Raw genomic sequence first — 27,362 nt, forward strand, 5'->3', positions numbered from 1 at the left:
TTTAGAATTTATTAATACAAGAGTTACTTTTATTTTTAATAGATTCCTTTAAGTTTTATTTATCATGTCTTTCTTTAATTCCCTTTCCTATGTTATGAGTTATACATTCACAATAAGCGAGTAGTTCCCTAACTTGATGGGGAGTTGATTGAAAGGAACCCTTGAGCTGGGGTGCTTAAAAGAAAAATTGTAATTGGGTTTATTGTTAGAATGTTCTCTAGTCACTGACACTAATCCTTTTCAATTGAGTGGATTGGAACTTGTGAATAGAAATAGCATTCCAACTTGTTTAACTTTCCCTTACCCAGTAAGGGATAACTAATAGAACAACCTTCAATTATCAATTAATCTTGAGAGTACTGCAACAAGAATAGGGCTTCCAACTAATCTACTCCTAGTCAAGGCTTTTATTTAAATTACTTAATTTCTCCAATTTAATTTCCTGTTTATTCAACTCAAACTCTTTTTGAAAACATCTGATTAATAAAATAGCACACCTTTCTACAACTCGTTGGGAGATGACCTGATATTCATACTCCCAGTATTTTGATTTTAATTTTTGTGACACCCTTCTAAATTGATAAGCGGATTTCTGGTTGGTTAAGAACTATACTTGCAACGCATATTTTATAACAATTCTTGACTCGCCAATATTCGCCACGTCAATTTTCGGCACCATTGCCGGGGAGTTGCAATAGAGTGCTAAGTTATTGATTGGAATTTATTTATTTGCATTTTATTTTATCTTGCTAATATGAGCTGCTTGTTTCTTTCGTTAGATGACGCGTTCACTTCCTGATCCAAGCTTGCCAGTATTCAATCCTGAGATTGAAAGAACTATTTCACGAATAAGGAAAGCTCGGCGTCGGTTAGTCCTCTCAGAGGGCGGATCTGAAACGTCATTTGAGGAAGAAACTAGCCCCCGTTCTACTGATTCGGTTGATTTACGTGTAGGTGACATGGCAGCACCTAGGAGAGTTACTATCCAGGAGGCTGGAGCCCCTAATTTTACAATGCAACCGTTTCAAGCCCATCATCCAGCGGTGGCTACGGACTTTGAAATAAAGACTGCACTGCTCAATTTGATGCCCAAGTTTCATGGCTTACCTGCTCAAGAGCCTATCAAGCACCTGAGAGATTTTCAAGCAGCCTGTTCTACTGTCAGGCGTGATAGTGCAGATGAAACTTCAATTTTGTTGAAAGCTTTCCTGTTTTCTCTTGAGGAAAAGGCAAGAGAGTGGTACTACACTCAACCCGCAGCAACTGTATCCGACTGGGATACACTTAGAAGAGAATTCTTGGAAAAATTCTTTCCAGCTGAAGTTACTGATAAACTGAGGAAAGACATTTTCCATGATTGTTCAAGACGAATCCGAGACTCTCTATGAATACTGGAAGCGCTTCAATAATCTTCTGGAAGAATTCCCCCACCATATGATTGACAAGATAGTGTTACTGGTTACGTCACACAGGGCATGAGGCCCCAAGATAAGACCACATTAGAAAGTGCTAGCAATGGATCTATGAAAAAGTACAAGACCACTGATGAGGCATGGCAATTGATCAGCGACTTAGCTGAATCTACTCAGAATCACAGGCAGAAACAAGGCCGCTCAAAAGCCGTCGCAGAAGTATCCTCTAGCAGAGAGACTGCTGCTCTAACTCAGAGTATCTGAGAAATGACTAACTTACTAAAGCAGATGCAATTGAATCAACAACAAGTTCAGCAAGCTCAACCTTCTCCACCACAGCAAAACCAACAGTTAGTCCCACAGAGAGTTTGTGGAGTCTGTGCTGATTATAGCCATTATACTGATGAATGTCTGCAGCTCCAACAGGAAGACAACACCGTGGCAGCCACTCATAACTTCTATGACTACCCTAACCAAGGGTACAAACAAGGTGGCAATTACAGCCATGGATGGCAGGAAAATTCTAACCAGAATTGGAGGGACAACAACAACAGAGGAGGCAGAGACAATCAGGAAAATCAGAGGTGGAATAATAATAACAACAGGCAGCAAAACCAAAACTAGCCCTACAGAGCACCTCACCTGAGGCAATCCCAAGGACCATAGAATACCCAACAGCAGACCTCTCAAATTACTTATCCTTCCTCATCTTCTAATAATGACTTACTACAATCTATTGATCGGAGACAACAGACCATGGAAAATAACCTTTATGCTACACTAAATGGTCTGAACTCTACTTTGCAAGCTCTTGTCTCACAGATTAGATCAATGAATAACTCCAATAACCAGCCTTTGAGCTCCAGTGGAATCCCCTCTCAACCATTACCCAATCCAAAGGATGGCATTAATGCCATCACCCTAAGGTCCGGAACCACACTATAGGAGAGGAATCAGGAGGAGCCAAGCCCACCAGAAAACGCCTCAGCTGAAGAGGTAGTGGAAATAGAAGATGTTGAAGAGGAAGAGGACATACAGGACATAGCTGAAAAAGAAGAACTCCAACCACAGAAGGAAGCACCACAGGGCGCAGATACTGCAGAAGACACCACTCTCATTCCATTTCCACAACTTGCAAGGAAGCCCAAGAAGTAGCTGTTACCTGATCCCAAAATGGTAGAGATATTCAAAAAGGTTGAGGTAACTGTTCTTCTTTTTGATGTTATTCAACAGGTACCTAAATATGCAAAGTTTCTAAAAGATTTATGTATACATAAAGACAAAATTAATGAATTAGAAACTATTCCTTTAGGTAGTTCCATATCTGCTTTAATGGGAGGTTTACCTGAAAAGTGTAGTGACTCAGGTCCATGTATGGTTAATTGTACTATTGGTGGTGTAGTATTTTCTGACTGCATGTGTGATTTAGGAGCATGTGTGAGTATAATGCCTTTGTCTATATATGATATTTTGAGGCTCCCTCCCTTAAAAAGGTCGCAGCTCGTTTTGTGTTAGCAGATAAAAGCATTATTACAGTGGCTGGAGTTGCTGAAGATGTATTAGTGGGCATTAAGGGGCTCACATTTCCCATTGATTTTTATATCCTGGAGATGCCCCAAAATGACTCAGAGAAGCCATCATCAATCCTACTCGGAAGACCATTCCTGAAGACCTCGAAGTTCAAATTAGATGCTTTTTCAGGAACATACTCTTTTGAAATAGATGGCTGATGAGCGGACAATTTATACGCTTTTTGACATTGTTTTTAGTATGTTTTTAGTAGGATCTAGTTACTTTTAGGGATGTTTTTAATAGATTTTGTGTTAAATTCACATTTCTGGACTTTACTATGAGTTTGTGTGTTTTTCTGTGATTTCAGGTATTTTCTGGCTGAAATTGAGGGACTTGAGCAGAAATCAGATTCAGAGGTTGAAAAAGGACTGCTGATGCTGTTGGATTCTGACCTCCCTGCACTCAAAGTGGATTTTCTGGAGCTACAGAACTCGAAATGGCGCGCTTCCAATTGCGTTGGAAAGTAGACATCCAGGGCTTTCCAGCAATATATAATAGTCCATACTTTGGCCAAGAATTGATGACGTAAACTGGCGTTCAACGCCAGCTTTCTATCCAAATCTGGCGTCCAGCGCCAGAAAAGGATCCAAAACCAGAGTTGAACGCCCAAACTGGTACAAAAACTGGCGTTCAACTCCACAAATGGCCTCTGCACGTGCAACACTTAAGCTCAGCCCAAACACACACCAAGTGGGCCCTGGAAGTGGATTTATACATCAAATACTTACTCATGTAAACCCTAGTAGCTAGTTTATTATAAATAGGACCTCTTACTATTGTATTAGGCATCTTTGGATTACCTTATGATCCTTTGATCACGTTTTAGGGGGCTGGCCATCTCGGCCATGCCTGGACCTTCACTTATGTATTTTTAACGGTAGAGTTTCTACACTCCATAGATTAAGGTGTGGAGCTCTGCTGTTCTTCAAAGATTAATGCAAAGTACTACTGTTTTCTATTCAATTCTTCTTATTTCGCTTCTAAGATATCCATTCGCACCCAAGAACGTGATGAAGGTGATGATTATGTGTGACGCTCATCATCCTTCTCCCTTATGAATGCGTGCCTGACAAACACTTCTGTTATACATGAAATAAGCTAGAATGAATATCTCTTAGATCTCTTAACCGGAATCTTCGTGGCGTAAGCTAGAATGATGGCGGCATTCAAGAGAATCCGGAAGGTCTAAACCTTGTCTGTGGTATTCCGAGTAGGATTCAATGATTGAATGACTGTGACGAGCTCCTAACTCGCGATTGCAGGGCGTTAGTGACAGACGCAAAAGGATAGTAAATCCTATTCCAGCATGATCGAGAACCGACAGATGAATAGCCGTGCCGTGACAGGGTGCGTGAGCATATTATTCACTGAGAGGATAAGATGAAGCCATTGACAAGGGTGATGCCTCCAGACGATTAGCCGTGCCGTGACAGGGCATTGGATCATTTTCCCGAGAGATGACCGAAAGTAGCCATTGACAGTGGTGATGTATCACATAAAGCCAGCCATGGAAAGGAGTAAGACTAACTGGATGAAGATAGCAGGAAAGCAGAGGTTCAGAGGAACGAAAAGCATCTCCATTCGCTTATCTGAAATTCTCACCAATGAATTACATAAGTATCTCTGTCCCTATTTTATTATATAATATTCGAAAACACCATTATCACTTTATATCTGCCTGACTGAGATTTACAAGGTGACCATAGCTTGCTTCATACCAACAATCTCCGTGGGATTCGACCCTTACTCACGTAAGGTATTACTTGGACGACCCAGTGCACTTGCTGGTTAGTTGTATCGAAGTTGTGACAATTATGTATTGAGAACAGAGCACCAAGTTTTTGGAGCCATTACCAGGGATTGTTCGAGCCTGGAGATCACAATTTCGTGCACCAAGTTTTTGGCGCCGTTGCCGGGGATTGTTCGAGTTTGGACAACTGACGGTTCATCTTGTTGCTCAGATTAGGTAATTTTCTTTTTGTTTTGTTTTCAAAAATTTTTCAAAAAGCTTTCAAAAATTTTTCTTTTGTTTTCGAAAAAAAAATAAAATAAAATAAAATAATAAAAATAATGTTTTCAAAAATAAATTATTCTATGGCTTCAAGATTTTTAAGAATGAATTCTAGTGTTTCATGAAACATGTTGAATCCTATCTGGCTGTAAAGCCATACCCAAACTGCTTTGGGATTGGTATTCAACTAATCACTCCAGTCCATGTAATTATATGCTAAAGCTTGGCTGGCTATTAAGCCATGCCTGACCCTTTGATTGGAGCTTTAGAGCATAAGATTCCTGGAATTCATATTAAAAATTTTGGAATCCTTATTTTTCTTTTTCAAAATAATTTTTCAAAAAAATATAAAATAAAAATCCAAAAATATTTAGAAAATCACAAAAATAAAAAATATTTCATGTTTCTTGTTTGAGTCTTGAGTCATATCATAAATTTGGTGTCAATTGCATGTGCATCTTGCATTTTTCGAAAATTTCATGCATTCATGGTGTTCTTCATGATCTTCAAGTTGTTCTTGGTAAGTCTTCTTGTTTGATCTTGATGATTTTTTATTTTGTGTCTTTTCATGTTTATCATATGCATTCTTGAATTCTTAGTGCGTAAGCATTAAAGAATTCTAAGTTTGGTGTCTTGCATGTTTTCTTTGCATTAAAATTTTTTCAAAATTGTGTCTATGATGTTCATCTTGACATTCATGGTGTTCTTGGTGTTCATCTTGATATTCATAGCATTCTTGCATGCATTCATTGTTTTTATCTAAAAATTTCATGCATTACATAATTTTCATGATTTCATAAAAATTTCAAAAATCAAAAAAAAAATATCTTTCCCTTTTTCTCTCATCAAATTCGAAAATTTGAGTTGACTTTTTCAAAAGTTTTTAAAATCAAATTGTTTCTTATGAGTCAAATCAAATTTTCAATTTGAAAATCTTATCTTTTTCAAAATCTTTTTCAAAAATCAAATCTTTTTCAAAATTCTTAGTTATTTTCGAAAATTTCAAAAATCTTTTTCTTATTTTTATATCAAATTTTCGAAAATAACATAATCATTAATGTTTTGATTCAAAAATTTGAAGTTTGTTACTTGCTTGTTAAGAAAGATTCAAACTTTAAGTTCTAGAATCATACCTTGTGATTTCTTGTGAATCAAGTCATTAATTGAGATTTTAAAAATCAAATCTTTTTCAAAACTAATTTCTATCATATCTTTTCAAAAATATCTTCTCATCTTATCTTTTTCAAAAATTTGATTTTCAAAATATCTTTTCTAACTTCCTAACTTCTTATCTTTTCAAAATTGATTTTCAAAATTTGTTTCAACTAACTAACTAACTTTTTGTTTGTTTCTTAACTTTTTCAAAACTGCCTAACTAACTCTCTCTCTCTAATTTTCGAAAATATCTTCCCTCTTTTTCAAAAATTTCTTTTTTATTAACTAATTATTTTTATTTTTTATTTAAAAAAAAATTTCGAAAAAAATACTAACCTTTTTCAAAAACTATTTTCAAAAATCACTAACTCTTTTTCAAAAATTGTTTTCTAAAATTCACTTCCCCCTCTTATCTTCTTCTATTTGTTTATTGATATACTAACATCTTTCCTTCAACTCTCCAAAAATCCGAACCCCCTCTCTCTCTGAGTTCAGATTTTCTTCCCTTCTTTTCTTCTACTAACACAAGGATCCCTATACTGTGGTATAAAGGATCCATATTATTATTACTATTTTTTCTGTGCCATCTTCTTTGTCATATGAGCAGGAGCAAGGACAAGAACATTCTTGTTAAAGCAGATCCAGAACCTGAAAGGACTCTGAAGAAAAAAATTAAGAGAAGCTAAAATACAACAATCCAGAGATAACCTTTCAGAAATTTTCGAACAGGAAAAGGAGATGGCAGCCGAAAATAATAATAATATAAGGAAGATGCTTGGTGACTTCACTGCACCTAATTCCAATTTACATGGAAGAAGCATCTCCATTCCTACCATTGGAGCAAACAACTTTGAGCTGAAACCTCAATTAGTTTCTCTGATGCAGCAGAACTGCAAGTTTCATGGACTTCCATCTGAAGATCCCTTTTAGTTCTTAACTGAATTCTTGCAGATATGTGATACTGTTAAGACTAATGGAGTAGATCCTGAAGTCTACAGGCTCATGCTTTTCCCTTTTGCTGTAAGAGACAGAGCTAGATTATGGTTGGATTCTCAACCCAAAGACAGCCTGAACTCTTGGGATAAGCTAGTCACGACTTTCTTAGCCAAGTACTTTCCTCCTCCAAAGCTGAGCAAGCTTAGAGCTGATGTTCAAACCTTCAGACAGAAAGAAGGTGAATCCCTCTATGAAGCTTGGGAAAGATACAAACAGTTGATCAAAAAGTGTCCTTCTGACATGCTTTCAGAATGGACCATCCTGGATATATTCTATGATGGTTTATCTGAGCTATCAAAGATGTCACTGGACACTTCTGCAGGTGGATCCATTCACCTAAAGAAAACGCCTGCAGAAGCTCAAGAACTCATTGACATGGTTGCTAATAACCAGTTCATGTACACTTCTGAAAGGAATCCTGTGAGTAATGGGACGCCTATGAAGATGGGAGTTCTTGAAGTTGATACTCTGAATGCCATATTGGCTCAGAATAAAATATTAACTCAGCAAGTCAATATGATTTCTCAGAGTCTGAATGGAATGCAAGCTGCATCCAACAGTACTCAAGAGGCTTCTCCTGAAGAAGAAGCTTATGATCCTGAGAACCCTGCAATAGCAGAGCTGAACTACTTAGGTGAACCTTATGGAAACACCTATAACTCATCATGGAGAAATCATCCAAATTTCTCATGGAAGGATCAAAAGCCTCAACAAGGCTTTAACAATGGTGGAAGAAACAGGTTTAACAATAGCAAGCCTTTTCCATCATCAACTCAGCAACAGACAGAGAACTCTGAACAAAATACTTCTAATTTAGCAAATCTAGTCTCTGATCTATCTAAAGCCACTGTAAGTTTCATGAATGAAACAAGGTCTTCCATTAGAAATCTGGAAGCACAAGTGGGCCAGCTGAGTAAAAGGATCACTGAAATCCCTCCTAGTACTCTCCCAAGTAATACAGAAGAGAATCCAAAAGGAGAGTGCAAGGCCATTGACATAAGCGCCATGGCCGAACCTGTGAGGAGAGGAGAGGACGTGAATCCCAAGGAGGAAGACCTCCTGGGACGTCCAGTGGTCAATAAGGAGCTTCCCTCTGAGGAACCAAAGGACTCTGGGGCCCATCTAGAGACCATAGAGATCCCATTGAACCTCCTTATGCCCTTCATGAGCTCTGATGAGTATTCCTCTTCTGAAGAGAATGAGGATGTTACTGAAGAGCAAACTACCAAGTTTCTTGGTGCAATCATGAAGCTAAATGCCAAATTATTTGGCATTGATACTTGGGAAGTTGAACCTCCCTTGTTCATCAATGAACTAAGTGATCTGGATCAACTGACATTGCCTCAGAAGAGACAGGATCCTGGAAAGTTCATAATACCCTGTACCATAGGTACCATGATCTTTAAGGCTCTGTGTGACCTTGGTTCAGGAATAAACCTCATGCCCCTCTCTGTAATAGAGAAACTGGGAATCTATGGGGTGCAAGCTGCTAAAATCTCATTAGAGATGGCAGACAGCTCTAGAAAACAGGCTTATGGACAAGTAGAGGACGTATTAGTAAAGGTTGAAGGCCTTTACATCCCTGCTGATTTCATAGTCCTGGATACTGGAAAGGAAGAGGATGAATCCATCATCCTAGGAAGACCTTTCCTGGCCACAGCAAGAGCTGTGATTAATGTTGACAGAGGTAAAATAATCCTTCAATGGAATGAGGACTCCCTTGTGTTTAAAACTCAAGGATCTCCCTCTGCAACCATGGAGAGGAAGCAGAAAAAGCTTCTCTCAAGGCAGAGTCAACCAGAGCCCCCACAGTCAAACTCTAAGTTTGGTGTTGGGAGGCCACAACCAAACTCTAAGTTTGGTGTTGAACTCCCATATCCAAACTCTAAGTTTGGTGTTGGAGAGTCTCAACAAAGCTCTGCACATCTGTGAGGCTCCATGAGAGCCCACTGTCAAGCTATTGACATTAAAGAAGCGCTTGTTGGGAGGCAACCCAATGTTTATCTAATTCTTATTTTTATTGTTTTTCATGTTTTCTTAGGTTCATGATCATGTGGAGTCACAAAATAAACAAAAAAATCAAAAACAGGAATAAAAAACAGCAGAAGAAAAATCACACCCTGGAGGAGCATCTGTCTGGCGTTCAAACGCCAGAACAGAGCATAGTTCTGGCGCTGAACGCCCAGAATGGGAGCATCCTGGCGCTGAACGCCCAGAACAAGCATGGTTCTGGCGTTCAACGCCAGAAATGGCAGCAAAGGGGCGTTGAACGCCCAAAATGGGCACCAACCTGGCGCTGAACGCCCAGAGTTGTGTGCAAGGGCATTTTGCATGCCTAAATTGGTGCAGGGATGTAAATGCCTTGACACCTCAAGATCTGGGACCTCACAGGATCACCTCAGGATCTGTGGACCCCACAGGATCCCCGCCTACCTCCACTCACTCTCTTCTCTCTTCTCAATCATCCTCTATTCCCAATAAACACTCTTCCTTATTAACCCTTTACCACTCACATCCAAACACCACTACCTTCAAAATTCAACATCTCTTTCCCACCCAATCCCACCCATATGGCCGAATACGCACCTCCATCCATCTCCTCCATATCCTCTTCTTCTTCTTCTATTCTTTCTTCTCTTGCTCGAGGGCGAGCAACATTCTAAGTTTGGTGTGGTAAAACCATAGCTTTTTTGTTTTTTCCATAATCATTGATGGCACCTAAGGCCAGAGAAACCTCTAGAAAGAGGAAAGGGAAGACAAAAGCTTCCATCAAGGGTCTATAGCTCAGTGGTAGAACATTTGACTGCAAATCAAGAGATCCCTGAGATACCTCAGGGGATACATTTTCTTCCACACAATTATTGGAAGCAACTAAGGGTGGAACATCAAGAGCACTCCATCATCCTTCATGAAATCAGAGAAGATCTAAAAGCAATGAAGGAGGAGCAGCCAAGGCAAGGAAGAGACATAGAAGAGCTCAAGGACATCACTAAGGTGGACTCATTCCTTGTTCTTACTTTCTCTGTTTTTCGTTTTCTATGTTATGTGCTTATCTATGTTTGTGTCTTCATTACATGATCATTAGTAGTTAGTAACTTTGTCTTAAAGTTATGAATGTCCTATGAATCCATCACCTCTCTTAAAATAAAAACTGTTTTAATTCAAAAGAACAAGAAGTACATGAGTTTTGAATTTATCCTTGAACTTAGTTTAATTATATTGATGTGGTGATAATGCTTCTTTTTTTCTGAATGTATGCTTGAACAGTGCATATGTCTTTTGAAGTTGTTGTTTAAGAATGTTAAATATGTTGGCTCTTGAAAGAATGATGACTAGGAGACATGTTATTTGATAATTTGAAAAATCATAAAAAATGATTCTTGAAGCAAGAAAAAGCAGCAAAGAACAAAGCTTGCAAAAAAAAAAAAAAAAAAATAGGCGAAAAAAAAATAGAAAGAAAAAGCAAGCAGAAAAAGCCAAAAGCTCTTAAAACCAAGAGGCAAGAGCAAAAATCCAATAACCCTTAAAACCAAAAGGCAAGGGCAAATAAAAAGGATCCCAAGGCTTTGAGCATCAGTGGATAGGAGGGCCTAAAGGAATAAAATCCTGGTCTAAGCGGCTAAACCAAGCTGTCCCTAACCATGTGCTTGTGGCGTGTAGGTGTCAAGTGAAAACTTGAGACTGAGCGGTTAAAGTCAAGGTCCAAAGCAAAAAAAAAAGAGTGTGCTTAAGAACCCTGGACACCTCTAATTGGGGACTTTAGCAAAGCTGAGTCACAATCTGAAAAGGTTCACCCAATTATGTGTCTGTGGCATTTATGTATCCGGTGGTAATACTGGAAAACAAAATGCTTAGGGCCACGGCCAAGACTCATAAAGAAGCTGTGTTCAAGAATCATCATACTGAACTAAGAGAGTCAATAACACTATTCGAAATCTGAAGTTCCTATAGATGCCAATCATTCTGAACCTCAATGGATAAAGTGAGATGCCAAAACTATTCAAGAGGCAAAAAGCTATAAGTCCCGCTCATATGATTGAAGCTCTGTTTCATTGATAGTTTGGAATTTATAGTATATTCTATTCTTTTTATCCTATTTTGATTTTCAGTTGCTTGGGGAAAAGCAACAATTTAAGTTTGGTGTTGTGATGAGCGGACAATTTATACGCTTTTTGACATTGTTTTTAGTATGTTTTTAGTAGGATCTAGTTACTTTTAGGGATGTTTTTAATAGATTTTGTGTTAAATTCACATTTCTGGACTTTACTATGAGTTTGTGTGTTTTTCTGTGATTTCAGGTATTTTCTGGCTGAAATTGAGGGACTTGAGCAGAAATCAGATTCAGAGGTTGAAAAAGGACTGCTGATGCTGTTGGATTCTGACCTCCCTGCACTCAAAGTGGATTTTCTGGAGCTACAGAACTCGAAATGGCGCGCTTCTAATTGCGTTGGAAAGTAGACATCCAGGGCTTTCCAGAAATATATAATAGTCCATACTTTGGCCAAGAATTGACGACGTAAACTGGCGTTCAACGCCAGCTTTCTACCCAAATCTGGCGTCCAGCGCCAGAAAAGGATCCAAAACCAAAGTTGAACACCCAAACTGGCACAAAAACTGGCGTTCAACTCCACAAATGGCCTCTGCACGTGCAACACTTAAGCTCAGCCCAAACACACACCAAGTGGGCCCTGGAAGTGGATTTATACATCAAATACTTACTCATGTAAACCCTAGTAGCTAGTTTATTATAAATAGGACCTCTTACTATTGTATTAGGCATCTTTGGATTACCTTATGATCCTTTGATCATGTTTTAGGGGGCTGGCCATCTCGGCCATGCCTGGACCTTCACTTATGTATTTTTAACGGTAGAGTTTCTACACTCCATAGATTAAGGTGTGGAGCTCTGCTGTTCTTCAAAGATTAATGCAAAGTACTACTGTTTTCTATTCAATTCTTCTTATTTCGCTTCTAAGATATCCATTCGCACCCAAGAACGTGATGAAGGTGATGATTATGTGTGACGCTCATCATCCTTCTCCCTTATGAACGCGTGCCTGAGAAACACTTCTGTTCTACATGAAATAAGCTAGAATGAATATCTCTTAGATCTCTTAACCGGAATCTTCGTGGCGTAAGCTAGAATGATGGCGGCATTCAAGAGAATCCGGAAGGTCTAAACCTTGTCTGTGGTATTCCGAGTAGGATTCAATGATTGAATGACTGTGACGAGCTCCTAACTCGCGATTGCAGGGCGTTAGTGACAGACGCAAAAGGATAGTAAATCCTATTCCAGCATGATCGAGAACCGACAGATGAATAGCCGTGCCGTGACAGGGTGCGTGAGCATATTATTCACTGAGAGGATAAGATGAAGCCATTGACAAGGGTGATGCCTCCAGACGATTAGCCGTGCCGTGACAGGGCATTGGATCATTTTCCCGAGAGATGACCGAAAGTAGCCATTGACAGTGGTGATGTATCACATAAAGCCAGCCATGGAAAGGAGTAAGACTAACTGGATGAAGATAGCAGGAAAGCAGAGGTTCAGAGGAACGAAAAGCATCTCCATTCGCTTATCTGAAATTCTCACCAATGAATTACATAAGTATCTCTATCCCTATTTTATTATATAATATTCGAAAACACCATTATCACTTTATATCTGCCTGACTGAGATTTACAAGGTGACCATAGCTTGCTTCATACCAACAATCTCCGTGGGATTCGACCCTTACTCACGTAAGGTATTACTTGGACGACCCAGTGCACTTGCTGGTTAGTTGTATCGAAGTTGTGACAATTATGTATTGAGAACAGAGCACCAAGTTTTTGGAGCCATTACCAGGGATTGTTCGAGCCTGGAGATCACAATTTCGTGCACCAATGGCCGAGTAGTAGTCTTCAATCTGAATGGAGTTATGAAGCATCCTCCGGAGGATCATTCTATCCTCTAGTGTGACATTATAGATAAAACCGTGGCTGAAGTTCACCAGGAGGAATTTGAAGAGCAGTACGTAGGACAAGGTCCAAGTGTGGGGACATTCTTAGAGGACAATGATAGTGCTTTACCATTGTTACCAGCTCCAAACAACCCAGAGCCTGACCATGATCAGAAGTTAGAATTAAAACCCCTTCTTCCACACCTCAAATATGCTTACCTTGAAGACGAGCAGAAGTTTCCAGTTATCATTGCAAGGGAACTCACTTCTCAATAAGAAGAGCAGTTACTTAGTGTACTAAGGAGGCACAAGAAGGCAATTGGTTGGAGTTTGGCAGACATAGTAGGCATCAACCCTCAAGTCTATGAGCATATGATATTTTTAGAAGAGGGAGCAAGACCTGTCCGTCAACCCCAGAGAAGACTGAATCCCACTATCTTAGAGGTTGTCAAAAAGGAAGTGACCAAACTACTGGAGGCAGATATCATCTATCCCATCTCAGACAGTGAATGGGTAAGCCCAGTACAAGTGGTGCCAAAGAAGTCTGGAGTCACTACAGTGAAGAATGAGCATGGAGAACTCATGGCAACCAGAGTTCAGAATGCCTGGAGGGTCTACATTGACTACAGACGCCTCAACCAAGCAACCCGTAAGGATCACTATCATCTTCCATTCATTGATCAAATGCTGGATCGCCTGTCAGGTAAATCACATTATTATTTTTTAGATGGCTACACAGGTTATTTCCAGATTCATATAGCTCCTGAGGATCAGGAAAAGATCACTTTTACATGTCCTTTTTGGACTTATGCTTACAAGAGAATGCCCTTTGGCTTGTGTAATGCACCAGCTACCTTCCAAAGGTGCATGATGAGTCTTTTCTCTGATCTTATTGAGGACTGTATGGAAGTTTTTATGGATGATTTTAGTGTTTATGGTGATTCCTTTAGCCTTTGCTTAGATGGATTATCTAGAGTATTAGATAGATGTGTCAGTACAAACCTTGTATTAAATTTTGAAAAATATCACTTTATGGTTAAACAAGGGATTGTACTAGGACATGTTGTGTCTAATACTGGCATTTCTGTAGATCCAGCAAAGGTGGATGTTATTTCTAGTTTACCTTACCCCTCTTCTGTGTGGGAAGTCCGCTCGTTCCTTGGCCATGCAGGTTTTTACAGGAGATTCATTAAGGACTTCAGTAAGGTAGCACTTCCCTTATCCAGGCTACTGCAGAAAGATATTGAGTTCAAGTTCAGTGAAAATTGCAAACAAGCATTTCATAAGCTGAAGACCGCCCTGACTCAAGCTCCAATTGTGAGAGGACCAGACTGGAGCCAGCCATTTGAAATAATGTGCGACGCCTCCAACCATGCAGTAGGAGCAGCACTGGCTCAGCGTGAAGGTAAGGACCCCTTTGTTATTGCTTATGCGTCTAAAACTTTAGATGCCGCTCAGTCCAATTACACTACTACTGAGAAATAGCTTCTTGCTATTGTTTTTGCTCTGGATAAATTCAGAGCCTATTTACTTGGTGCGAAGGTAGTGGTGTACTCAGACCACGCAGCTCTAAAGTATCTATTAGCTAAAAAGAAATCCAAACCAAGGCTTATACGTTAGATACTGCTATTACAAGAATTTTATTTAGAAATTAAGGATAGGAGTGGTAACCAGAATTTAGTGGCAGACCACTTGAGTCGCCTTGAGCACATTACAGATGACCCCACTCCTATAGTTGATAATTTCCCATTTGATAACCTACAAGCAGTATCTGAGGTAGTCCCTTGGTATGCACCTGTAGCTAATTATCTAGTTAGCCGCACCTTTCCTCCAAATTTTTCTAAGCATCAAAGAGACAAGCTGAAAAGCGAGTCTAAATATTATATATGGGATGACCCATATTTATAGAGATGTGGCACTGACCAGGTAATTAGACGGTGTGTGCCTCAATCAGAATTCTAGTCCATCTTAGAGGCCTGTCACTCATCTGAGAGTGGAGGACATTTTGGCCCTCAAAGAACAGCTAGAAAAATCTTAGACTGTGAATTCTGGTGGCCTACTCTTTTTAGAGACGCTGCTGAATTTTGTAAATCTTGTTTCTCATGCCAAAAATTTGGTAATATATCCAAGAGGGATGAGATGCCTCAACAAATTATGTTTTTTTGTAAAATTTTTGATGTTTGGGGCATTGACTTCATGGGTCCATTTCCAAATTCTAATGGTTACTTTTATATATTGTTAGCTGTGGATTACGTTTCCAAATGGGTGGAAGCTGTTCCTACCCGCACTGATGATGCTAACACTGTTGTTTCCTTTGTGAGAAACCACATTATTTGTCGCTTTGGATCACCACGAGCAATCGTGAGCGATCAAGGCACCCATTTTTGTAACAGGAGACTAACAGGATTAATGAAGAAGCATGGAATAATTCATAAGGTTGCAACAGCCTACCATCCTCAGACTAATGGGCAAGCCGAGGTGTCAAACAGAGAGATAAAGCGTATCTTGCAGAAGATAGTCAAACCTCAGAAGAGACTGGAGCACCAGGCTACAAGATGCACTCTGGGCATACAGAACGGCATACAAAACATCCATTGGGATGAGTCCTTTCCGCTTAGTTTATGGAAAAGCTTGTCATCTCCCTGTTGAGATAGAGCACAAAGCCTTTTGGGCAGTAAAGGAGTGCAACATAGGAATTGAGAAAGCCGGAGCTGAAAGGAAGTTGCAACTGCAAGAACTAGAAAGCCTTCGCCTAGAAGCTTATGAGAACTCAAGACTATACAAGGAGAAGATGAAGGCTGCACACGATCAGCACATCAAGAGAAAAGAGTTCCAACCTGGGGACTTAGTTCTCCTTTACAAATCTCGACTGAGGCTCATGCCAGGCAAGTTGAGATCAAGATGGGAAGGTCCATACAGAGTCGAGAAGGCCGAACCATACGGAGTTTATAACCTAAGCCATCCTTCAAGCTTTGAACTTATCAAAGTTAATGGACATCGTTTAAAGCTGTACCATGGCGAGAAGCTAAAGAAAAACAAGGAACTCGAGATCTTCCTCTTGGAAGATCCTCACATAGCCGAAGATTGAGCTAGTGGAGCGTCCAACTTACAGACGTTAAAGCAAAGTGCTAGGTGGGAGACAACCCACCATGGTATGATCGTTCTTTTCCTTATTTTTAGTTTTCCTATTCAATAACTCTTTTCCTTATTAGTGTATTTCGTGCATCTGCATTTCCATACTTTTATATAAAAAAAATGTTACGCGACGCGACTGCATCATTGACGCGTCAGCGTCGCAGGTGTTGGGAGAGACTAATAAAACGAACAGAGAGTCACGCAAGAGCGTGGCTGGAGGCGTGCCAGTGGCACAAATCGCCCCATGTGACCGCGTCACCGACGCGTCCGCGTCACTTGGGAACAGTGGCCTCCCACGCGACCGCGTCACTTACGCGGCCGCGTGCCTTGGATTTCGACGTGAAAAGGGTGCACGACTGAAAGTTGTGCTAGAGTGGTGCTGGATTAGTGCTGAACACACAATTATTTCCACGCGGACGTATAGCTCACGCGTCCGCGTCATATCCTTTTAAAGGCCACTCACGCGATCGCATGCCCCACGCGATCGCGTCACCCAATATTTGGCAATTAATGATTTTGAACAGAGAGTTGTGCGAGTGCGAGGCTGCCCTCGAGCCAGTGGTATAAAACGGGTCACGCGACCGTGTGACCGACACGACCGCGTCAATTGGTATAAGCGCAAGTCGCGCGACCGCGTACCTCACGCGACCGCGTCGATTGCGCCGCACAGCTTCCCTGATTTGCCACTTATCTTATCTTTTTCTCCCCAAATCCTATTTTCTCTTTTCCCTCCTTATTTCTTCCTCCTCCCTTCTTCCTTCTTCCTTCTTTCTTTCTTTTTACACTCTCACTCTCTCTCTCACCCCCATTAACAAGGTTTTTCTTTTTCTTCTTCCCTCCTTACTTTTATATTTTATTCTTATTTTTATATGTTATCTTCTTTTCTTTTCTTTTTACTTTCATTATTCATATTTTCTTTTTCTTTCTTTTTCCTTTTCACTTGGTGTTAGAAATTTATTTGAGTCATTATTTCTCATTATATGCTTGTGGATTGTTGTAAATTTGTTTGGCAATTATATATTACTTTTTAAAGGGTTGCTTGCATGTTCAATTTAATACTTTCTATACCTTAATTATCATGCATGCTATGTGTTTGTGAAAAAAGCCCATATGGTATTATGCACTTTTCTACGTTACTCTACTATTCAATGCTTGCTTTTCACAAAACCCTTTTTATATTTTATTACTTAGATATAATTGTTATTACAAACAAATTGTTAGTTTGAAAGACTTGGTAACCTAACTTGGACATTGAATGCTTGATCTATGCTCCTCATGCCTTTGCTTGCATGCCAATAAACCTCTTGCATTTAATTGTCCTCATATGCACTTGCTATATTTCCATTGATGACCTTTTCACATGTAGTCATGACCATGTGTTAACGACATCCTCTTTACCGTGCATTGATTATCACTCCTACAACCCTCTTCCTTGCTCTTTCTCTTTGAACTTAATTTTCTTCCTCTTCCCTTTTTCAAGATGGTCACCAAGAAAGGAAAGGAGAAGGCTACTCCCAAACAACCAGCAAGAAGAGGAACAAAGAGAGCATTAGTGGCAGAACCCTCTTCAACTGCGGTAAAGCCCTCAACAAAGAGACTTAAGAGGATTATAAAGGTTGATAATAAAGAAAATGCCTTCCCAGCAAGGGACACTGCGCGATTTCCCAATCGCTACTATGAGCAGATGTTCCCCATCCTGGCAGAAAGGAGTTACAACAATGAATACCTTCTTCTCCTCCCAAACCATATTGCTACATTTTTTGAGCCGTAAATTGCACAAAGACAATGGGGTTTCCTACAGAGATAGCCGAGGCAGGTCAATCTTTCTTGGGTAGTCGAGTTCTACTCCAACTTCCACCTGCCAACCCTGCAGTCTGTCTTTGTCCGTCAGAAGCAAGTCCCTATTACAGAAGATGCCATTCAAAGAGCTATAGATCTTCCCCCTATTCCAGAAGGATTGGACGCCTTTCAAGAAGCCGCACTCAAGCGCCAGATGTACCAATTTGACTGGGACGCCGTATCGCACTACCTGGCAGCTGTTAGATCTACGGATACCATCGTACCCGCCCTAAGGGAATATCGGCTTCAGCACTTACCTTGGAGGCTCACGTATGGGAACAGATCATGTCCTATTACATCTTTCCGAGCACTCACGAGTCCTCCTTCACTGCGGACATGGCCGTCCTACTATGGTGCATCCTTACAGACCAACCTCTGAACCTACCAAGACACATCCGGAATGCCATGGGACACGTACAAATTGTGGACAACTTACCTTTTCCCACCCTGGTCTCAGATCTTATCTCAGCAGCCGGAGTCTGCTCCAGAGCTGGGGACACCAAAGCCATACTTCCACGGGATGATCAATACGTCCCTAACGGGAAATATATCAGCCCTCCAGTAGCCACTACTAGCCATCCTACTGAACCGGTTGAAGATATTCCTTTTTCAACACCACAAGCACCTACAACAGACCAACTGCTCCATCAGATACTTGCAAAGTTGGATCGGCAGGAACACAAAGCTAAGATGAGAGAGCGCCATAACAACTGCCGATTCACATACCTCAAGGAGCTGATTATGGGAAAATTCAAGGACTCAGACACTCCGGACTCCACTTTCTTTACCAGCACAGGAAGCCATGATGGCTCTGACTGTGGAGACACTGCTACCAGCCCCCCTTTGTTCCTGACAGATGGCACCGAGGATAGTGCAAAGCCTTAAGTGTGGGGAGGTTGGTCAGTACCTGACTTCCGGAGGTAATTTCTCTTCCCTAAACACCAATAAATTAGGATATTTAGTTAGTTTTTCTTTTGTAGAATAGTATAAATTGCAAAGTAATAGATTAGTTGCATGCATGTTCTACTTGATTGAAAAGACAATAAGTTTCTTCTAAGACTCTATTTTTGGAACAAAATTTCACTAATTTTAATTAAAATTTTTATGTTAAATTTGCTTGAAGTTGTATTTGGAAAATAATTTTAAAGCTAAAGAACACACAACCTGTGAGATTTGAGCCTTTATGCATGGTTACATTATTTAACCATAATTATTTTATTCTTGTGTGTTTACTTCTCTATGATTGTAATCTATATTTTGTTTCATCCTATATGTCCAATGTTTATTATATTTAGATGTTTGCATGTGATTGAGGCCATTATTTGTTTAGCTCACTTATCCAAATTAAGCCTACCCTTTCAATTACCTTTGTTAGCCACTTTGAGCCTTTAAATCCCATTTGTTTTATATTTTACATTACTAGCCTTAAGCGGAAAAACAATTATATATCCCAAATTGAATCTTTGGTTAGCTTAAGATAGAATTGTGTGTGCTAATTAAGTATGGAAAATTGTGGGAACAAAAGATAATAAGGAAATGTATCATGATAATATAATGAGAATTTGGATACCTACTCATGTGAAACTATAAGAATTAAAAATCTATGTGCATTGATAAGCTATGTTTATTTTTTATGTTTATGTAAAAAAAAAAACCAAAAATATTCAACAAATAATTAAGGGGACAAAATTACCCCAATGTTAAATTAAGAATTCAAAGATCAATGCATGTATGATAAAATTAAAAATAAAGGGTTGATACATGAGTATGGAATATAAAAGAAAAATTCTGGGTAGCTAGGCATGAATTCTAAAGTTATATAGAATATATATATATAGGTTATGTTAAAGCTTGGGTTAATTAAAGATTCAGTTTATAAGCTTACTTAGCCATATGTGTATCCTTACCATTACCTTGGCCCCATTACAACCTTGAAAAGACCTCATGATGTTTGCATTGGTATATTAAATGTTGTTGATTGATTAGGAGAAGAACAAAAATTAGAGAGCATGATTAGAGAAGGATAGAGTGATTGCCCTATACACTAGAGATATTAGAGCGTACATACATCATCAGTGAGGGTTCAATGCTTAAATTTCTATGTTCTCTGCTTTCATGAGCTGCCTTCTTGCATTTTTATCTGTTCTTACTGTATAAGAATTGAATTAGTGGAATTTGATTTGTAATTGTTTTGAAGAGCTTATTTACTATTGATCAAGTGGACAAGGATCATATAGTTGCATTCACATATATAGGTTGCATTGCATTGCATGAGTTTTACATGCTCCTACTCATTTGTTTTATCTCCTTCAACTAAGCATGAGGACATGCTAATGTTTAAGTGTGGGGAGGTTGATAACCCACTATTTTATGGTTTATAATGTGCTTAATTGTGTGGTTTTATCGTGATCTTTACCCACTTATACATATGATTAGCATGCATTTATATTTCCTTCCTAAAATTATTACATGATTGAAAGCTTGCTTCCTAGAGACTTTTAATTATGTATTTTAATTTCCCTTTATTCCATTCGATGCCGTGATCTGTGTGTTAAGTGTTTCAGGCTTTATAGGGCATGAATGAAGTGGAGATTGGAAAGGAAGCCGGCAAAAATGGAAGGAACACAAGAAATTGAAGAGATGACCAGCGAGAAGTGACGCGGCCGCATGACTCGCGCGACCGCGCGAAAGAGAGGAAATCGCAGTGACGCGGCCGTATGGCTCACGCAACCGCGCGGATTGGAATAGCACAAGTGACGCGGAGGCGTGGACGACGCGCTCGCGTGGCAGGGCAAAACGCCGAATGACGCGTCCGCATGAATGACGCGATCGCATGACGTGAGCGATTTGCATAATCTGCAGAATTCGCTGGGGGCGATTTTGGGCCTGTTTTGACCCAGTTTTTGGCCCAGAAAGGCAGACTAGAGCCAGAGAACATACAGAGACCAACAACAACATTCATTCTACACAATTTTAGTTTTAGATCTAGTTTTACTCCTCCTCTATGTTTTCTCTCTAGACATTCATAGTTCTTAGGATTTTAATTTCTATTGCTCTTTGCATTGGGATATTGAGAAGAGTTATTACCTCATCAAGACTTCGTCATTCTAGTTCGTTTTCTTTACTTGGCTTTACTCTTCCATGTCCTTTAATTTACTCAATTTTACTATTGGATTATTTTAGAATTTATTAATACAAGAGTTACTTTTATTTTTAATTGATTCCTTTAAGTTTTATTTATCATGTCTTTCTTTAATTCCCTTTTCTATGTTATGAGTTCTACATTCACAATGAGCGAGTAGTTCCCTAACTTGATGGGGAGTTGATTGAAAGGAACCCTTGAGTTGGGGTGCTTAAAAAAAAATTGTAATTGGGTTTATTGTTGGAATGTTCTTTAGTCACTGACACTAATCCTTTTCAATTGAGTGGATTGGAACTTATGAATAGAAACAACATTCCAACTTGTTTGACTTTCCCTTACCTAGTAAGGGATAACTAATAGAACAACCTTCAATTATCAATTAATCTTGAGAGTACTGCAACAAGAATAGGGCTTCCAACTAATCTACTCCCAGTCAAGGCTTTTATTTAAATTACTTAATTTCTCCAATTTAATTTCCTGTTTATTCAACTCAAACTCTTTTTGAAAACATCTGATTAATAAAATAGCACACCTTTCTGCAACTCGTTGGGAGACGACCTGGGATTCATACTCCCAGTATTTTGATTTTAATTTTTGTGACACCCTTTTAAATTGATAAGCGAATTTCTGGTTGGTTAAGAACTATACTTGCAACGCATATTTTATAACAATTCTTGACTCGCCAATATTCGCCACGTCAAGGGCCTTCAAGTTGGGAAACTTGGGGTAGGGCTTGGACGGCTTGGATAGAATGGAATGCCTTTTGTTTCATGTGTATCTCCGTAAGGACAGTAGTCATACCCTCAAGCACCTTGGTTAAGCTTGTTTTAGAAGGAGGTGCTTCTACCACTCCCTTGAGAGGATTGCTTCTGACTTTAACATGTTGTGTGGCCTCGGCAATATCATTTATCAAGCTCCAAGCCTCTCCTGCCGTCTTGTTTTTGGAAAGGGAACCACCTCTAGCGGCGGTGAGCAATCTTCTATCTTCCACGCAAAGACCTCCGGTAAAATAACTGATAAGCAAATGAGTGTCCAATCCATGGTGTGGTCAAGATTCCAATAGCCTTTGAAATCTAGTCCAATACTCATCCATTCTATCCTCCCAAGTATCCTCAACAAGCACCCCACAATTGTTCCTGGGATCATACTCAGTAGTGATTGGATCCAAAAAATTTGAAGGTCGTCATTTTAACGAGAAAATAATAGTCACAAAAATCTTACCACTACACGCGTTGGCCTTGCCAGTCTTCTTCGCCTGTTCAGTGGTAAAGTGTCTGGAAGGTCGTCGTTTTTACGAGAAACATACACCTTGGGCTGCGCCACCGCACCCACCATCCCCGTGGCCTTCATCTGCCTCGCCAAACGGATTACAATGGTCAGCTGGTCATTAATCCTAGGGTTTTCGGCCATCTTAGGTGGGATCTGACTGTGACAGTTCGCACAGGTCCGCTTTGCCTGCCCAATCCACTTCTGGAAGCACTTCAATCAAAAGTTGTGACCACACAGCGTCTGCACACCCAAACAAAAAAAATCAGCTCCGTAAAATTGAATGGTATGAACATTGACTTGAGGAAGCAATCCAGAACAGAACAAACTAACTGTCACGGGTCTCTCCGGTAACTGCATGCAAATTGAGCAGTTCAGACTCCCATCAAAGATGTCCTTCTCTGCTTTGCCATTCTCCGCTGTTGCGAGAGGCTTCGATGAGCGAGTGGACCAAAATTAAAGTTGAAAGCCAAAATTAAGGGCAATGTACCTATATAAAATGAAAGAGGAAAATCTTTACCTGATTACAACATTTGCAAAGTGGTTAAGTGTCTTTTTTTATTATTATATAAACCGTGGGAGCTAACTATGGTTTTAAATTTGTGCATAAACCGTTGGAGTCTGAAACGGTTTTCACTTAGGAAAGTTTGAGCATAAACCGTGGCTGCTCACCACGGATTATGAAGGAAAATTGCAAGCCATAAACCGTGCTTGGTCACCACGGTTTATGAAGAAAAAGCTGTATACATAAAACTCTGTTGGCTACCACGATTTATGCTTAAAGTAGTATAAACACATAATTGTTATTATTATTATTAATTTTATTTTTATTATTATTGGGAGTTGTTATTATTAGTATTATTATTCCTGTTGATATTGTTATTATTGTTATTGTTGTTATTGTTAGTGTTATTGTTATTATTATTCATATTGATGTTATTGTTATCCTTCTTAGTAATTATTGTTATTGTCGTTATTATTATTGTTATTGTTTCATTATTGTTATTACTATTATTAGAGAAAATAGAAAATCAATGTTGATGGCCAACCACATGTGCATGATCATAAAACCCCCTAAATTACCACGGTTTATGCGTGGAATAATATAAATACAAAATTCACCTATCACATTGACTAAACTTATTTATTTACGTAAAGTTTGTCTATGGACTCAGCAAACTTGTTTACATTTTAATACGATTTGAATTGTATTAGTATATTTTTATAAATTTTAATCAATTTAATTTTATTTAAATAATTAGATTTTTAAATTATTAAATTTGTATTAGTTTGTAACTTAAATTTTAAATAGATATAATTTGAATTAATGATTTATAAAATTGTATATATTCGTATTATTTTGTACTCATATGATTAATTATATTTATTCGATTTTTAAAAAATACCAGTGGTTAATTTTTTTTAAATACATTCATATTATTTTTAAATTAAAAGAATATACTTATTTAAAATAATATGAGTACGTTAATTTAAATTTAAAAAATTTTAAAATAATAAGAATATGTTTATTTAAAATAATACAAATATGTTTATTTAAATTAAAAAATTAAAATAATAAGAGTACATTTATTTAAAAAAATTTTGAAATATATTAAAATTTTAAAAAATTTTGAAATATGTTATAATATTATAAAATATTTTAACATATTTCAAAATGTACTCTTATTATTTTAATTTTTTAATTTAAATAAACAAATTTGTATTATTTTAAATAAACATATTCTTATTATTTTAAAATTTTTTAAATTTAAATCAACGTACTCATATTATTTTAAATAAGTATATTCTTTTAATTTAAAAATAATATGAATGTATTTAAATAAAAAAAATTAACCACCGGTATTTTTTAAAATTAAATAAATATAATTAATCATATGAGTACAAAATAATACGAATACATACACTTTTATAAATCATTAATTTAAATTATATCTATTTAAAATTTAAATTACAAACTAATAAAAATTTTATAATTTAAAAATCTAATTATTTAAATAAAATTAAATTGATTAAAATTTATAAAAATATACTAATACAATTCAAATCGTATTAAAATGTAAACAAGTTTGCTGAGTCTATAAACAAACTTTAGGTAAATAAATAAGTTTAGTCAATGTGATAGGTGAATTTTGTATTTATATTACTCCACGCATAAACCGTGGTAATTTAGGGGGTTTTATGATCATGCACACGTGCTTGGCCACCAACATTGGTTTTCTATTTTCTCTAATGACAGTAATAACAATAATGAAACAATAACAATAATAATAACGACAATAACAATAATTACTAAGAAGGTTAACAATAACATCAATATGAATAATAATAACAATAACATTAACAATAACAACAATAACAATAATAACAATACCAACAGGAATAATAATACTAACAATAACAATAATAATAATACTAACAACTCCCAATAATAATAAAAATAAAATTAATAATAATAATAACAATTATGTATTTATACTACTCTAAGCATAAACCGTGGTAGCCAACAGGGTTTTATGCACACAGCTTTTTCTTCATAAACCATGGTGACCAAGTACGGTTTATGGCTCGCAATTTTCCTTCGTAGTCGGTGGTGAACAGCCACGATTTATGCTCAAACTTTTCTAAGTGAAAACCGTTCCAGACTCCCACAGTTTATGCACAAATTTGGAACCGTGGTTAGCTCCCACGGCTTATATAATAATAAAAAAGGACACTCACGCAACCACTTTGCAAATGTTGTAATCAGGTAAAGATTTCTCTCTTTCATTTTATATAGGTACATGGCACAATCACAAAATTAAAGAACACAGGGAGTGGACCAAAATCAAAATTCGATAGAACCAAAACCAAAATAAAAAAAAGGAAAACTCTAAATTCGGTAATTTGATAACAACACATTACAAGAAATGAACCAAAATAGAACTTCCATGAAACTACTAGAAAGAAATAAGCGATAAGGAGCATCGAGTCAATTATCAAAGCCGCATGAAAGATGAAATGCTAGAACCAATAATTAAGAGTGAATACAAAATCAAAAATAAAATCATTATTGAGAGAGGATGTAATTAGAACAATTAACATATAACAATCATTGAAGTAATTAGAACTAGAGGATGTGAATTTAGTTACAGATCTAGAAGTGAGAAGTTAGAACGCAAACTGAGAAACAGATCGAGGAGAAGGCACGTTAATGGATGAGGAGAAGCTAGCAAAGAAAAAGGTCGAGGAAGGAGGAGAAGCTCGCAGATCTGGAGAAAATCTTGACGGAGGAGGAGAAGCTCGAAGGAGCAAAAATGGCGTTTCTACGAGAGCAAACCCGATGGAACTTAACGTATTTCGATGGAACTTTAGATCTGAGAGGCTGAAATTTCGTTTCTCTTTTTAATAGTGTGATCATAGGGCATTTTGAAACCGCTGGAATCACCAACAGTCGCCATTGAAAAAGGAATGAATTACGACAATCACATAAGCTGCCCTAATTAACGGACATTAAGGCGGTTTTATAAAACTGCCCTACTTTTAATGCCATTTTATACACTTTTTTTTTGTACTGAGTTAGCAAGGACTTATGGATTAAGGTCAATTATGCTTGCTTGACTTACTCCTCGATGTTAAGGGTTGATGAAGCGAGATTGACTCATCATAGTTGCCATAGTTGTGGTTATGACGATCATAGGATTCCTTAATTCTCATTCCCAAGTCAATGCTTTTTATGCATTTATAGCATTTTCACTAAGTTTTGATCTTGTTTCCTTTTTACTTGCATTAATATCCTTTTTGATCATTTCTTAATTCTTTTATTTCTCAATTTTTTTAATCTTTCATTTCTTTGATTGAAAACCCCCTTTTCCTTATAACCAAGAGTGTGACATCTTAATTGCATTCCTAGGGAGAACGACTCGAGGTTTAATTACTTTTGGTTATTCGTATTTGAAAATTAAACTTTGATTGGGATTTAATTGTTGATTTAGACTATACGTGAAATGAGATTCTATTTTGTGAAATTTTAGATAAACATTAATTCTCACATCAGGATTCCCTCTCTTGTTGCGGTGGACAAGCGCGGTTGAGGATTCCCTCTCTTACTACATCGGAGAATTGAATAGAAAAGGTGGAGGATTCCCTTCAATTTAATTCCTGGCTGTGGTATGAATGAGTTAGGTTGAGGATTCTCTATCATTACATCATAGTCTCTCTCTAAATGGGAGGTTGAGGATTTCCTCCTTGAAGGTTGAGGATTCCCTTCGTGTTGAGAGATGATATCTGGGTTAGCTACCGGGTGTGTCGGGTTGGCTGTATAACCAACAAATGAGCTCATTGGCCCTAGGGCAGGCATACGTCATTTGCATATAGTTGATTTGTTTAGGTTAGCTTAATTGCATGAGTTTGTCTAACTGAATATGTTACATGTTTAAATGCTACTTGCCTTACTTGCCTTACTTGTATATTACTTGTCTGTTTTGCTTGTGTTTGTACAACTGAGAGGTCCCTCATGCTGGTGTCGATTGACGCTAAGGCTATCCTTGTTGGAAATGAAAAGATGAAATAATTAATTAACAATGATGAATATTGAATGAGATAAATTGAGTTCCCTGGATAGATGCAGTGAAGTGATTTCATTTGCTTTAGGCGAAGATATGAGGTATTGATATAGATTACTAAGTCGGCTAGCTGGTGCTGGTTCTGGTCATGGTTCCATAATAAATTGGAAGTTGGAAATTTGGAAGGTTGGAAAAGATGATAGATTGAATTAGACTTAGCATCCCTAGGGCATTTGCATAAGTTATGGATTACTGAGAATTTAGGGTGAATAATTGATGAAAGAAAGATTAAGATGCTTAGTGAGTTTTTATTATAGTGCATTGTATTTA

General features: G+C 38.0%; 1 non-coding gene across 1 annotated transcript; it reads right to left on the reverse strand.

The window, feature by feature from the left end:
* Positions 1-7,284: 7,284 nt before the first annotated feature.
* LOC148581155 (small nucleolar RNA R71) lies at positions 7,285-7,392 on the reverse strand. The gene has a single exon (XR_015896015.1). It is a non-coding gene; the product is annotated as a small nucleolar RNA R71 (small nucleolar RNA).
* Positions 7,393-27,362: the final 19,970 nt, after the last annotated feature.

The sequence above is a fragment of the Arachis ipaensis genome, chromosome B10 (genome assembly GCF_059453495.1).
Source record: "Arachis ipaensis isolate K30076 ecotype BB chromosome B10, ASM5945349v1, whole genome shotgun sequence".
Lineage (NCBI taxonomy): Eukaryota > Viridiplantae > Streptophyta > Magnoliopsida > Fabales > Fabaceae > Arachis > Arachis ipaensis.